Source organism: Agelaius tricolor, unplaced genomic scaffold, assembly GCF_023055355.1.
Source record: "Agelaius tricolor isolate 1412-34295 unplaced genomic scaffold, bAgeTri1.0.p SCAF_66, whole genome shotgun sequence".
Lineage (NCBI taxonomy): Eukaryota > Metazoa > Chordata > Aves > Passeriformes > Icteridae > Agelaius > Agelaius tricolor.
The window spans coordinates 608,377-624,045 of record NW_027269326.1 but is presented as its reverse complement, the minus strand read 5'-3'; the positions used below and the strand labels follow the sequence as shown (position 1 = coordinate 624,045).

The 15,669-nt window shown below is 57.4% G+C and overlaps 1 protein-coding gene across 50 annotated transcripts in view; it reads right to left on the bottom strand.

The window, feature by feature from the left end:
• Positions 1–14,497, bottom strand: part of MEF2D (myocyte enhancer factor 2D) — a 107,437-nt gene extending 92,940 nt beyond the window's left edge. For all 50 annotated transcript variants that reach the window (XM_071417050.1, XM_071417053.1, XM_071417051.1 and 47 more), the window contains exon 1: positions 14,268–14,497. The gene's annotated coding sequence lies outside the window, so the exon portion shown is untranslated. The remainder of the gene's footprint in view (positions 1–14,267) is intronic.
• Between the last annotated feature and the right edge of the window lie 1,172 nt (positions 14,498–15,669).

The following is a 15,669-nucleotide window of genomic DNA, read 5'->3' as shown; positions in this document are numbered from 1 at the left end:
ACTTTTAACCACCAGGCTCCTCTTCAGAGCCACATTTCTGCACGGAACAAAACCTGGGGAAGGTAAAAATCCCACCTAATGTTTTTCTTTGAGGAAGGAAAAAGAAAAGGCAGGAACCTTCTCGCTCGCCGCAATGGTTTTCATTTTCCACCAAATTAACTCGAGCCTCGGCTCTGGCTGCCGGCAGATCCCCTCCTGCCTGCTCACTGCCTGTGTGCTTGTGGGAATGTGTGGGTGTGTGGGTTTTGTTTTGCTTTCTGCACCGCTCTGCAGACCATCTCCTGCTCCGGGCCAGCGCAGCCTGCACGGCTCAGCCCAGCTCCAGCAGCCAGCAGGGAGGGTGGGCATCCCACCCCTCCAGCTACACCCTCCTGCTCCAAGGGCTTCCAGAAACGTGGCCTGCAGGTATCCCAGCCCTCAGGGTGCTGCAGAGCTGTTGGCATTGCCAGTCACGCTGAGAAGGTCGCTGTGTGGAGGGAAGGGTGCAAAGTGCTGGCATGGCTGTGGCCCCTGGGACAGGGGACAGCAGCACCAAGCAGGGCACAGCCTGCCAGCAGGAGAGCAGCTCTCACTAAAGGAAGGAACCTGCCTGCCCATGCTGGCTCCAACTGGTGCCCTTTTCTAACACTCTCGTGGCAGAGGGCAGGGGGATCAGTGCAAACCCCTGGGATTGCGTCCTGCCAGCTTCCAGGGTAACAACCCCAGCTAAAACCCTGCCCTTGGTGCCCAGCCCCGGGACTGCAGGTGCTCCCAGAAATGCCCTAAAGACTGACCAAGCCTTGGTACAAACCAAAACCAGCACTTTCTACTTGACACCCCCCCGTCCCCAGCTCCAACACATCAAGGAATGGATGGGAAGGCAAACAGAAAGAGAAACAACATCCCCACAGCTCACACCAAAAACCAGCACCCAGCACCCAGCCCAGCAGCAGCACAGAGCACAGACACCCATCCCCACAGAGCTGAGCCCACCTGGCTGGTGCTGCTGGCACATCCTGGAGGAGGTTGGGCCAAGGCAGCCCCTTCCCTTCCCTTCTTCCCTTCCCTTCTTCCCTTCCCTTCCCTTCCCACCCAGCTCGGCGGGCGCCGCCACGCACGGCTCAGCCCTAACGGGATAACAAGCTCACAATGAGATCCTAATGAAGGATTAGCGAAATACAGTTTAAAGAGATTAAGGCTGGGTGCAGCACTGAAACTTTTTTATTTATTTTTTTTTCCTCCTGAGAGCCCAGCAGAGGTGAGACACAGATTTAGAGCCAACACGGATGGAGCTGGCATTCGCCGCCGGCTCCGGCGGCTCGGGATGGTTTTCGCATCGCATTCGTGCAAAGAGGGGCCAGGGCTGTAAAAAGGATGGAGGAACACACAAAAAATGGCTCGTGGCGCCTGCAAGCCCTGCCCAAGGCGCTTCACAGCCAGCCAGAGGCTTCCTTCATCTCTCCCCTCCCACATCAGTCCCTTCCCATCTGCATCCCAGCTGCGCCCGATGCTCTCAGTCCCGTTCCTAATGACTGTTGATGTTATCCGCCCAAGCCGGAGCCTTCCAAGGAGCCCCAGGGAAGCAGGTACTCAGCTCTCATTCAGGGAAAGTTATTAATAGTAATTTCTTGGCTCTACACAAACAGAGCAAGAAGTCAGCCCTGGCCTGGGAGAGCTTGGCGTGACTGCCAGCCCCACGTGCTCCGAAAGGTCAGGAGTCTGGTTCGCCCCCAAATCAAACGAGGATGTTTAAAATAGAAGGCAACACATCTGGGGTTGCTTTTTGGCTTGTTTTGACCACTCGTATTTTTTTCTTCAACCACCAACACCACATATTTTCTCCTCCTGAGAAAGGGCAACGTGACTGTCGCCCCATCACGGGCACCCAGGAGTGGGAATTTGCTAAACTGGCCCCAAGAGTGCAAATGCCCAGGGGGAAATGGGAGAGCAAGGCTGGTGCTGGGGGGATCTGCTCCAACCCACCCCTCATTTCAGCCAAGTCCTCAAAAGCCACACGACAAGAGGGAGGTGGGGAGCTGAGAAACATCCCTGTTGAGAGACTACAAAACAAATCAAATGAAGATGTTTGGAGCAGATCCAGATGTTTATTAGTGACGCACATGGAGGTATAAATAATTATCCGGTAGGAATTTTGTTCACAGGCAGCTCTCCCTTATCTAATCAGATCTCAGTGCGACCGGGCCCCGGCCTCCCCCTGCTTGAAAAGTCTTGAGAAAACCAGATGCAAAAGAAAAAAACCTCACTAGGGGCACCAATTTAATCCCATTAATCACTGGATACTGGGAGCAGAGCTGCCAGCACTCAGATCTCATCCAGGCACAGCTTAAGGGAGGATTTTTTCCTCCAGCAGGAGCACTGGCAGAGGGTCAGATCCTGCACGAGGGTGCAGAGAAGGGCCAGGAGCTGAACCCTCACACCCTGCCCCACGTCCAGCACCAGGCAGGGGTAAAGTGGCATCTGTGGGCACAGGAGCCACCGTGGCATTGGCCGGGCCCCTCCACACCAGCGCACAAGGAGCTGCACAAGCTCTCTCCTGTAAGAAACCAACTGCTTAAAATATAACTGGCCAACAAACCCCTCCCTTGTCCGGCTGCGTGGTACCGAGCGGCCTCTCCACGCCCGGACACTGCAATTACCTAAAAATAAATGGACCACAAACCTCAAGAGGCCAAATGGCTGAGGGGGATGAGGACAGCAGGGAACGTGCCCCAAGCAGCACCGAGCTGGCTGGAGGCACCAGCAACCATGAGCGGCTCTCAGGCACCACCACGAAGCCCAAGCCAAAGGGTTCACATGCAACCAAAAAACAGGTAGGGAAAAAGGCTTTCCTTGCTCAAAAAGCACCACCTGAGCTGATTTTTCCTGGCCCTTAGCATCACCTAGCCCATGGGAGGTGCTGGCACCACCACCCCCCACATCAGCAGCCCCTCACCCTGCCAAGCCCCCCAGCACTGGAAATGCCAGCATTTCCCATGGTTTTCCAAAAATTGAACCAGCCCAACCCACCAGAGGAGAGGCTGCAGAGGGTTTTGCAGTGGCCAGAGAGGAGCAGTGTTGGAAACTTACTGTAGGAAATTGGCCGCTCGGCTCCAGCTCCTTGTCCCTACTGGTGGGAAAGTCTATAAATCTCTAATAAAGAAAAAAAAAAAATCCCCTCCCATTTTATTCCTTCTTCTCTCCCCCCTTTCCAAAGGATTGCGAAACTGAGAGGGCAGCCAGGGCTTGGATTCACAGCATTTCTGAGTTCCTACAGAGTCTGGGCTCCCTGCCACCAGCAACAGCGGCTCTGGGGGTGTGGAAAAAGGGAGGAAAAAAAAAATAAAAAGAAGAAGAGGAGTAAAAAAAAATATATATATATAAAAAAAAAAGTCCTGTTTATTTTGGGGGATGAGAGAGAAAGCTTGCACTGCACAAAGCGGGGTGGAGGGGGAGCGAGGCTCTGGCACTCCTGCAGGCACCACACATTTGGGAATCAAAAGGGTTTGGTTAAAACACCTCAATATTGGGTGGGAATCCTGAGCTTGCAGAGGATGCTCTTTCCCAGAGTGTACATGAGCAAGAAGCAGTCTCATACAGAAGAAGGCAGCACCCTCCAGAGCAGCTGGACCCCCTCGAGGGCACCCATGGGTGCCCTGCCCTGCCCTGACGCGGCCCCGGGCGCTGTAAGGGGAATTACTGAAGACAGGCTGGAAGAAAAGCCTGCTCCAGCCATGACCCAGATTCCCCTCCAGCCTGATCCCTCACTGAAGTCATAATCCTTGGAGGGCTTCTGGTCTTTTTTTTTTTTTTTTTTTTTTTTTTTAAATACATCCCTGAGCGTTGCCATGGTGACGAGGGGGATGCTATAATTTCAGCATTATAGACTTCAGCGCGAGAACAGGAGGGAGAAGGTGGTGGAAATATGGATGAGCAGCACTGGTAATGCGTTTTTAGGGGAAAAAAAAAAAAAAATTTAAAAAAAAAAAAAAGAAAAGAACCAAGGCAGCACCTTTGCTTGGGCAGGCTGAAAGGATGCAGGGGATCATGGAATCATGGAATGGTTTGGGTGGGAAAGGACCCTAAAGATGTTCTCATTCCAACCCCTGCCATGGGCAGCGACACCTTCCACTAGACCAGGTTGCTCCAAGCCCTGTCCAACCTGGCCTTTGGAACTTCCAGGGATGGGGCAACCTCTGCCAGGGCCTTACCACCCTCAGAGGGAGGAAGTTTTTCCCCATATCCCACCCAACCCTGCCTTCTGTCAGTGTGAAGCCGTCCCACCCTCGTCCTGTCACTCCAGGCCCTTGTCCAAAGTCATCTCCAGCTCTCTTGGAGCCCTTTAGGCACTGGAAAGGGCTCTAAGGTTTACCTGGAGCCTTCTCTTCCCTGGAATGGGGACCTGTGCCTCAGCCCAACTTTGGGTCATTGCTGGCACAGCAGCTTCCCTGGGCATGGGCACTCCAGACCCCACAGGGCTTTGGGGGATGCAGAAGCCACCCTGCCAGGATGCAGCAACAAGTCCTAAATCCCCCCAAAAAAAACTTGTGGAACCCAAGGTGCCCCTGAGCAGGACCACCCTGTTTTGGGGTGGCCTTAGCCCAGCCCTCCACGCAGCCAATGCCAAAACTTTGCAAAGAAGCAGCTCGAAAAGAGCTGCCCTCCCCTTTTTACCTCTATTTCCTACCACCTTTCCTTTCCACCTGCAGGTCCCCAAGGTATCCCATTGTGAGCAGCATGTGGGAGACCCTGTGCTCCTGTCCAGCTCTCTGCTGGAACAAAACCCAACACTGCCTGTGTTTTTGCAAGGACACGAGATACCTCTGGGTGTTCTGAAGTTCAGAACTTCACCTTGCTTCAGCCCTAGAAAGCCCCTGGGCTGATGTCTGTGAGTTTTCAGGCTGCTAGGTGATCTGTGACCCCGGAGAAGGGATGAACCAGGAACTCACCACTGCCCATGAGATACCTTTGGGTGTTCTGAGGGTCACACCACCTTGGTTCAGCCCTAGAGAGCCCCTGGGCTGATCTTTGTGAGTTTTCAGGCTGGCAGGTGATCTGTGACCCCACAGGAGGGATGAATCAGGAACCCGATGGCTTCAGCCCCACGCAGACCCCAGGGAGCTCAAGCTCTCCTGTGGCACAGAAATAGCAAAACTGTATGAGCAGAAGCCCAACCAGTTTTAGCCACGTTTCCACCCCGCTCACAAGCCCCGCTGCCGGGCACTGAACCGGCACCTGCTGTGACGAAAAATTTCCGAAAGACGCACAAATAAAAATAAAACCATAGACAAACAGCTCTGCCCAAACCCAGCCCAACGGCCCATGACCCCATCACAAGAGAGACGGGCTGCCAGGGACTCACGGGGTCCCAAAGGAAGCCACGCTGCCCCTGGGGATGCCAGGGCCACACCACGCACAAGCAGGGAGGTGACAAAAGGCTCTGGTCTGGTGCATGGCACTTGGCACTGCACCCTCTGGCCATGCAGCCTGCACCCCTCAGCCTCTCTGAGGGGTGGCAGAGAGGTCCTGACCACAAAACCCAGGTGGTCAGGGTGAGGGACACTGAGATATCAGTCCTGCATTGGAGCCCCGGTGCCTGGGCACAGCTCAGAGGGGATCCTCAAAGGGCAGCTGGGACAAAAGGGGCTCCTGAGCTCTAAAAGCCTAAATAAAACCACAGCACATCACTGCAAAAGTGGGAACTCCAGTGCAGGGTGGCAGCAGGTGCCAAGGACCCCCAGCAGGACTCAAAGTGCTTGTTCCTTGCTGCAGAAAATCTCGTATAACCTCGGTGGGAAAAATAGCGTGACTGTTTTGTTTCCGTGCCTGAAGGGGAGCCAAACACCCAAACTATCACCTTCAGCATCTGACCTGTCAGGCCTTGGGCCATCAGGGCGCTTTCAGCAGTGCCCCGAGCTCCAAATTTAGCCTCAAAGGTATTTATCTCTGAGAAGCTAAAACCAAAGCTCCATTTGCATAACAAAAAGACCCCGATGCTCGGTGCAAGTGCTGCTGGCAGGGCAGAGGACATGCAAAGCAGCCTCTTTCTCCAAGCAAAGGCGCTGAAGGTCACCCAGGCAGATGCTGAGCTTACCGTGGCTGGTCCTCTCCCACTGGAAAGGACAGGGCAAGAACATCTTCCCATAAGGAAAGCATCTTCCCAATCTTCCCACTTGCACCTCGTCCACTCGGAGCAGCTCTCTCCAGCACAAAGGCAGGTGTGAAATCCTGCTCAATAAAGCACACACTCACATCTGGCGCTAAAGCTGAAAGACCTGAGGGCAACTACCAGGAGTTTTCCAAACTCTCTCAATCTGTGTTGAGAGCTGGGCTCATCATTTTCCTCTCCTGGGTGCCCATGGCTGACACAAGGACAGGCAGCTTTGTCCCCTCCAGAGCAGTGCCCATGGGGCAGCAGGAGGCACCCAGACCTTGGCCTTTCTCCAGCAGCTCCCACGACCCCCGGGGCCCCCAGAAGCCCCCAGGAACTCACCCCACGGGACCCCCACCCCTCCCATGGGAGCAGATCCGTGCTCAGCTGTCAGACACCAGGTCAGCACCTGCTGCCACGCCGTGCCCGCGTGCCCGCGGCTCAACCCAGCACGTGTCCCTTTGTTTTGGGACAAAGTCCCTCCAGGAACTGGCACCACCCGGCCATCTCCTCCTTATCTCACGCCGACTGAACCCCCTCCCGCCCTGCCATCCTCACAGCTCGCTCAAAGCTCATCTGTGCCAAACCCCAGGGCGCCACACCGAACCCAACAAAGCATCGCTGCGCCCCAGGCCGCCCCAAGAGCCAGATGTTCACCTCTCCCCCCGCAAGGAAATGCCAGCTCTGGGGGGGAGAGGATTGATGGAGGAGCAAGAAGCAGCCACCAGCTGCCGCGGGAAGAGGCCTTGGCTGCCTTCACCACCAGCATCTTGCTCCAACCATTTGTTCTGCTTCTATTTTCGAAAGCGCCGGGGCTCAGCGCTCGGCAGATCCCAGCCTCCCTCCCAGCCTCCCCACCGCCGAGCGAGGCGACAGATTTCTGCTAAGAGGCAGCGCAGGCTCCACTCCCCATCTTGGCAGCCTCCATGCAGGACTGGGGGATATTTTTGAGCGAGCGAGCCGAGAGGTGCGAGTTTTCCCGGCGGCTCGTTGCCGGCGCGTGGGAAGGAACGGCCGCGGGAGTCAGGGAAGGTTGAGGATGGATCCGTGATTGATCCCTGGGCTTCAAAGCACTGGAGATGGGGCGTCAAATCCTCCTCAGTCATGCAAAGCCACACGGCCAGTGGTACACGGAGCTCTCTGGGAAAGCAGCAGCCAAGGGGTGAGGCTGGAGGTAACGCCCGGCTCTGGCTGCATCCCAACCCGCTGAGCCCTCCCCAGTGCCCCCATAGAGGAGGCAGAGCTGGCATGGACACGCTGTCCATGTGATCCCAAGTGCTGCTCCTCACTGGAATGCTCGATGGAAAACTGCCCCACATCCAGGTAAGCCCTGCCTCCACCCAACCCTTCCACATGCTGTTCCAGTTATTGAAATAAACTTGCTGCTACTACCACAGGGCAGAGACATGTCTCCAGGGAACGTGTGGTTTACCCCCTGGGATAAACCCAAGGGTTGGAATGAGATGGTTTTTAATGTCCCTTCCCACCTAAACCATTCCATGAGTCTGTGATAACTGCGCCTAGAGGCACCTCCTCGCCTCCGTGACCTCCCCAGTGGTGCCAGCACCAGAGACACTTGGTGACACACAAACACTTTCCTTTCCTCCTGGTTCTTCCAGCAAGTTCTGAACCAGTCCAAGCACCCCGTGTCCGACAGAGCCACAGCTCCCCGCAGGAATTCCCAGCAGCAGGAGGGTGCTTGTGGCAGAGCCAGGCTGCAGCAACACCAGGATTTTCACAAACTGTGGGGTTTTCAGCCACCCATCATCGAGCCGAGCAGCTCCAGGGTGCCCACCCAGAGGAGGTGTCACAGGACACTGCACCCCAGGGATGGACACCATTCCCAGCCACTGGAATTCAGACAAAGTGGCTGCTCCTCCCAGGGCTGGCAGCTCCCTCAGATGCCAGCAAGAAGCCTGGGGGGGTACCAGCTCCACGGAGACATTTATCACGATATTTAGACTTAGCACGACAGCTCAGCCCTCACCTGTAGTTACACAAACACACAGCCACTCTCTGCCTCTGTATCTTGGGTGAAAAACACACATTTCTGGCTGTCCCAGAAGGTTCTTCCCCACGGATTCCACCATGGACCAAGAGCACCCGTGCCTGGAGCCTGATCCCTGCCATTCCCTGCCCCAGCCCCTCGTCACAGTCATTTATCTCCTGCTCCCAGCACTGAGCACAGCAGCTGCAGGGCAGGACAGGCTCGGTGACTGCCCGTGCAAAATAAAAAAAGCCCGGTCAGTCAAAATAATTTGTCCACATTCTTTATTGTAATTTTTTTCTTGCCTGCCAGTGGAAACTCCTGCTCCGGCACCATGTCTCAAGGTTACTGCTAGGGGTGGGGGAGGATTTCAGGTTTTACAACTGAAAAATTCCAGACAGAAACCCAGAAATGTTGCCAGTCTTTCAGTGAACAGAAGTTCTTTATCCAATTAATTTATTTAACTTTTTTTTTTTTTTTACACTTGATGCTGCAGGTTTAAGCAAATTCTTGCCCCTCAGATTTTGTCTGCTTTGATAGAAAATTCTCACTGATGCCACGAACATTTCCAATTCTCAATTTCCTTTTTAAGGAAAACCCAAACCAGATGAATCTGACCCCACATATTTTCCCCACCTGCACGACATGGGATGTGTTCCTGGGTATGGCGCCTAGCAATTTTTCCCTGAAGTCTTCCAAAAAATCGGAAAGGAAAAAATTTAAGAGTAAAAAAAAAAAAAAAAAATTTCATCTTCAAAATAAGAAGAGAAAAAAGACGCTTTCGAAAAGGATGGAGGAAAGTCACTTTGTTCCAAAAGGCACTTCCATTTAAAAAAGAAGATGAAAACTTCCAAGCAGGGCTATTTATAACCACTGCTTATATCCATCAATAAAAACCTTGCACCTGAAGCTCCACCACATCCTCTGGAGCAGGTAGCCCCAGGCCCACAGCCCCAGAGCTGCAGGATCCATCACACAGTAGATGCTGATAATCCCCCATTGGCAGAAGGAGGAGAGAGGAGAAGGAGAAATCCCACTAGAAATCCTAAGATGATCCCTTGGCAGCCCTGGGGTGGGCTCGGGTCAAGGACCCGGCCCTATAGGCAGGTATGGCTTCCCAAATCTCATTACTACTTTTTGGGGATGGGAAAAAAAAAAGGTAAAAAAAAAATAATTTGGGAGCCATGGATTTGTCCTGCCTCCTTCCAAAAAAAAAAAAAAAAGAAAAAAAAAGGCTGATGCAACAGCAGTGCTGCAGTGGGAGGTCACCCTTCCCCACAGCCCCAAGCACCCAGCCAGGGGGGCTGCAGGGCTGGAAGCGGTTTGGGGTTTGTGCCGGACGTTTGCAGCAAGCTGTTTGAAGCTCTGGAAAGAGAAACCATTCCTCCTCCTCCTCCTCCTCCTCCTCTTCCTCCCTGCCCAGAAATAGGTCATTTAATTACCCCCTTTCCAAGCCCAAGCAGCACTGACTCAGGACAGGAGGTGGGAGCGCTTCCACCCCGCGCCAGCAGCAGCCCCAAAGCCACCGTGCTGGGCTTTGACCTTGAGCCATTGTGCCAGCAGCACTGGGCTGACAGGGCACAGCCAGCACAGATGGCAGGGGCTCAGCTCCCCACCTCTGCATCCCAGCTCCTGCTGGTCACTCACAGCCAGGAGGGTCAGGCTGGGGTGCTGCTCCAAGCACAGCCCCAGCAGGGCCATCGCTGCCTCCAGGAAAACCAAGGGCTGATGGCAATCTGGGAAACCCTACGTGTCCTGCTCAGCCCCTGGCTGCTTTGGGATGGCTGGGAAGGTCTGGTGCCTTCCTCACACTGATCTGGGACAAGGACAGCAAAGGCACAAGGGCGAGAGGCCACCATGGTCTGAAGAGAGAGGCCGGATCTGACTGAGCAGCACTGGTGGCATGGCCACCACGGTGGCTCCTGGTGGTGGCTGGAGCCTGGCACATCCCAGCACAGGCACCATCCTGCCCTTCCAGCTCATCCTCACCATGCACCAGGACACTGTGGCAGCACAAGAGCTGCACCCCACGCCTGCTCTGCTGGGGACTGGAGGGGCACGGAGCTATTTAAAGTCCCACTGGGCAAGCTGGCATTATCCAGCACTGGGAACAGGCCCCAGCAGCTGCTCCAGCATTCCAGCAGTCAGCCACAGCCAGGACATGTCACCATGAGCACAGCCCTCTGGGTGACACAGATCCCCACCAATACTGCATGCACCTCATGTCGTTGCCCCCTTCTCTATAGGGGAAGGTGCTCACCTAGAGCTAAGAAGCAGCCTGGGAATCATGGAGCAGCTGCTGTGTCCCTCCAGCCTTGTTGTGACCCACACAAAACCAGGCCAACTTGCCCCAAAAAACTGTTCCCATGCAGCTCAGAGACCCAAGTCCCCCATCTTCTGCACCCTCATTTAAGAGAAAGCAAACCTAGACCTCACCCCCCCAAAATAAATCACTCCAAACTGGAGTATTTAGCAAACCTTTGCTCTCCACATGGGCACTTTTTTTAGGATTTTTTTAAAGGATGTGGGCTCTTGTCTGTTTTGCAATCAGTGGGGAGCTACAGCAGGGAGACACTAAGAGTGGAGGGGAAAGGAAAAATTAAAGAAGAACCACAAGCAAAGCAAAGTGGAGTGCAAGATGCAAACCGACAGATCCGGGGAGGCAGAGCTGCTGGCAGGCAGACGGCGAGATCCATCTTGAAAGCAAAAGCAAACTGCTGCTCACACAGGCAGAGGGAAAAACCTAAAGGTCTTCAGCGCTGCCTGAGCTCTGATCAAACAAAGTGATTAACAAATCTCAGCTTTTTATTGAAAGCTTTTCTAATTAGAGGCAAAAAAAAAAAAAAAAGGAAAGGAAAAAAAACCAAAACTAAAGCCCTGAGAGTGGCGAAGTCCTAGACAGTGCTGGGGGAGGTGAGGGGGTGATGCACCCCACGGTCCTGCTGGCACAAGGAGAGGGCAAGCACAGCCAAGGGCACCCAGTGCCACACGTTGCCTTCCTCCTCCTCCTCCCCTTCCTCCTCCTCACTCACTCCCTGCTCACCACGGCGGGCTCAGCAGCAGAGCTGAACCTTCCCGGGAGCAGGACTGTCATCTACAATAGAGTCACCTCTGAACCCGGCACGGCTCAGCTGCCAGGAACTGCCAAAATAGCGATAAAAATAAGAAAGAGCCCCTGGCCTGAGGAGTTCACCCTCGGAACAGATGGGACGGCGGCAGGGTGAGGCAGGGGGATATTTTTAGCTCTGCTTGCAGATGGGGAAGTCCGGGACAGCATCGACACGGCAGCCCCAGCGCCGCCTGTGCAGCTCACCGTGCCTTGGGTCACCTCCATGTGCGCTCCCGGGTATTAACAGGATTTAATGGGATGCTGCCTGCTCACTTCCTGAGCCTCAGGCACCACCTTCCAGGCCAGCTCACACCATCACAGCTCCACACGGCATCTCACCACCACTGCTGGGGGCAACCCAGTGGGGCAGTGGTGGTCCAGGGGAGCGGAGTGAATGTCAGCAGCCCACACCCCGCTGCCTCTTTCGTCTTCACTCCCAAAAAGGCCACATGCCTGCAATCCATCACAGAGGAGATGCCACGCAGCACCCCATGGCGGGTTCCTCCCAGCACGCTCCAGGCGATGCCAACCTGACCCTGGCAAGCACTCTGGCTTGGGGAAAAAAAAAAGAGGGAAAAGCAATTTCTGCCCCTCACCACAGAGGCTTTTTTAGCTTCAAATGACTCGCCCAGGGTGTTAGACGCAGAGCTCTCCACACCTAGCTGAAGCCCTCCTGCTCCTTCAGGATGTGCCAGGCAGCATCTCCCCCTACCCTCACACCCATCCTTCCCTCGTGAGCCAGGGCCTGCACCAGCAGTGACACCTCCGTGCCAGGCAGCTCCCGGCACACGGCAGCTGGGTCGCACTCCTGTACTTTTCGTCCGACACTTTGGGCTTTGTTCTCCCTCTCACAAAGCCGCCGTGAGGCTGCCCTGGCAGCACGAAGGGACCTTGAAGTGGATGCAGTTTATGACCATATTTAGGCTCCTTTATGTTGCCAGAGTCACAGTAACGGGCTGCAGGCATTAAATGAGACTCAGACCCCACTTGTTTCACTTGGCAGCCTGGGAAAAATCCACCCCGGGTGACTCCAGCACCGTCCATGCCTCCGCCCTGCCCGCTCGGGGACAGCACAAAATAGCAACAGCCCTTTCCAGCTCTGCAGTTGCACTTCCCAAGAGGAGCCAGCAGCCCCATACCAGTGAGGAGGGGGGGGATTAAACACATTAACCACCTCCCCCATTCCGAGAACACCACCAAAACACGGGGAAGCAAAGGGACGTGCCCAAGGTCACCTATTGCCAAAGCCAGCACTTCCCAAGGTGCCAAGAGCCCCCCAGCAGGACTGAGCACACTCAGGGACGCGACCACTCAGCACGAGGAGCCCCCCGAGCCGGTTTGTGCTGGGGGAGAGCCTGGGCAGGAATGGAAACCCCCGAGCCACCTGACACGGGAGCTGATGTCCCTTCAACATGAGCTCGTTAAATCCCTGCTGTGGCAGAGGCACCAGCGAAACCCGAGCAGTGGCCCCCGCTGCTGCTGCTGCTGCTGCTGCTGCTGCGGGGACATCGGCCACCTGCTCGAAGCCAGCACAAGTGCAGATGCCTCAGCTCGACAACTGCAGGGGCTGAAGGGCAAGGTGGGAGTGGAAAGGAGGATCCATGAGGCCCATCCACAGGTCTGTGACCTTCAGGAGCCCGTTCCAGTGATCCTGAGGGCAAGGCGAGCAGCTTGCTTTGGAGCTCCAAAGAAAACAGGGGCAGCTCAGCGCTCCCACGCCAGGGCCACCTGCACTGAATCAGCTCAGGGAAGGAAAGAACATAATGAGAATAATCCTTACCTACAACCCAAAACCTGCACCCCTGGCCTGATGAGCGTCCCTGTCACACCGAGGCCGGCACAGCCCCTTCTCCATCAGCAGCAGGACTTCAGGTTGGCTGTCCTGGGACAGTGGTTTGAGAACATCCACCTTGGCAAAGCAACGCCAGCCCAAAAACCCATACAGAGCCACGCACAGTGGGAGAAGGGGCTTTGGAGGGACAGGATCAGGCCTTCCCGGGGTGGGGGCAGGCAGAGGCGCTGAGCTGAAGTGCCAGAGGAATTTGCAGCAGCACAGGTGTCCCTGTCCCTGCCCAGACCCCTGCCCACAGCAAAGAGGGAGTCACTAGCCAAAACCGCGTGGCAGCTCCGACACTTGTGGAGGATTAGGAGGAGGGGACAGCCCAGCTGGTGGCTGTGCAGAGCTGGGGGTACCATGGGGTACCGCGGTGCAGGGGTAAGAGCTGAGTGTGTGGCACAACTGACTGTACTGCTCTTGTGCGCGAGGAGAGAAAAGGCAAATAAATAAAAGAATAAAAACCAACGACAAAGCCGAAGGGGTTTGGGAGCTGCAGGGAAGGGATAAGCTGCGGTCCAACGGGCGTCACAGATGCCGAAGAGCCGCAGATGCCGGGCTCTCTGTCAGCGCATCCCCGCTCAGCATCGCCGGTCCCTCCGGCCAAGGAAGCGCTCGGCACCGCGGGGAGGCCGCGGCAGCAGTGACGCGGTTCGGCCCCACACGACACCGTGCTCCGGCCGCTGTGGGATGGAGCCGAGGCGCTGAGCCCCCCCCGGACAAACAATCCCAGCTGTCGGCTCCGGAGCCGGCGCACGGCCAAGGCATGGAAGCTCCAGGATTCGATTTACCCAAAATCTGCTCTTGCCAATCAAACCGCAGCCCCCAGCGGCACCCGGAGCCGAGCCGGCGGGTCCCCCATGTCATCACCCCGTGTCCTGCCAGGGAGGGCACCCCGCAACCCCCGAAATCCGCCGGGCCCTGCTTCTCCCTGCGTCCCGCCAGGCCGCAGCGGGTCCCGCTCGGGGTGGGCGCAGTGTCGCGGTGGGTTCGTGCTCCGTCACCACGGGGGTCCCACGGGGACATTGCCCAGCGCCCCGCAGCGGGGTGGGCACCTCCAGTGCTGCCCCCACCGCACCGGCAGCACCCAGCGGGACCATCCCCGTGTGCCGCACCCGGCACCCGCATCCCCCCGCGTCCCGCATCATCCCCTCGCTGTCCCGCACCCCCTCCGCGTCCCGCGTCCCTCCGCGTCCCGCGCCGCCCTCACCTGTCCCCGCAGCGCCCAGGCCGAGCCGCCACCTCTTCCCCTTCCTCCCGCTCCCTCCTTCACCTCTGCACCATTTTGGTGACGGTTTGTTTTGAAGCCGAGGGGGGAGGAGGAGGAGGGAGGAGGGGGGCGCGGGGGAAGGATGTGCCGCTGCCGCCGCCGCCGCCGCCGCCGCCGCCGCCGCCGCTGCTCCCGCCCCCGCCCATCCCCGCGCCTCGGGGCGGCTCCGTGCGGCTCCGGGGGTCGGCGGGGGGGGGGGTCCCTCCGCTCCGCTCCCCCCACCCCAAACAGCGCCGGGCGGAGCGGGGCTCCGCGCCCCCCCAAGGCCGCCCGGGGAAGGAAGGGGGGGGGGGGGGGGGTGCCGTTCTCGGAAGTAAGCGCCAGAAATCGCGAAACGTGAAAAGAAATCCAAAATAATTAAAAATAACAATTAGAAGGGGGGGGGGGGGGCGGAAAAAAAAAGCCGACGGCGAAGAAGCGCGAGAGGAGCGGGAGGGACCCACCTGAGCGGGGCGCGGACCGGCCGCTGCCGGGGCTGCGGCGGAGCCGGCGGGGAGCGACCATGGCCGGGCCCGGCCCAGCGTCAGGGGCGGCGGCGGCGGCGCGGGCGGCCAATGGCCGCGGCGGGGGGGAGCGAGCGGGGCCGGGGGGGACGGGGTGGGACCGGGGCCAAGGGGGGCTGAGCCGGGCACGGGGAACCGAGGCCTAGCGGGGCCGGGCCGGGGCCGAGCCAGGCCCGAATGGTTCGCTGAGCCGGGCACGGGGAATGGCAGCCGGCGGCGGGGTGTGCTGGGCCCGGAGCTCCTCTCGGCCGCCCTCAGGGGCTGGCCGGGTCCCACTCGTGTTCCCCGGGCTGGGCAGGAGTGTCCGGCCGAGCCCCGAGGCCACAGCGGCTGCCCGGGGTGATGGGGGCATGGTGGGCTCTGCCCGGCTCCCATGGGGGATCGGGCTCAGAACAGCAGGTCAGTGAGGTCCAGGTGTCCCTAAAGCTGCACCGGTGCCATCAGCTGCCCCCGAAGGTGCCAGATGTGCTGCCAGCATGCTGGATACAGCACTCAGATGCAGTGGAACGTCCCAGTTGTGTGTCCAGCACTGAGCCCTCATGGGTACGATGCTGTCCGGTGTGCCCGGACACAGCCCAGGGCTGCTCCTGCCTCTGGTATCCTCGCTGCACTGGGCTTCTCCCAGCCCTCACCCCTTCTCCCAGCCCTCACCCCTTCTCCCAGCCCTCGCCCGGCCTTTCCTGCAGTGACAGAGCACATGGCACCGGCACTGTGCTCCTCGGCAGCCCAGACCCTGCTCCAACTCCATCCCCAGCTCCTAAAGTAGCTGCAAGACGGATAAACCACTCTGTGCTACCCGTAAAAAATCCAACAGGTCGAACAGAGACTCCCCCCTCTGT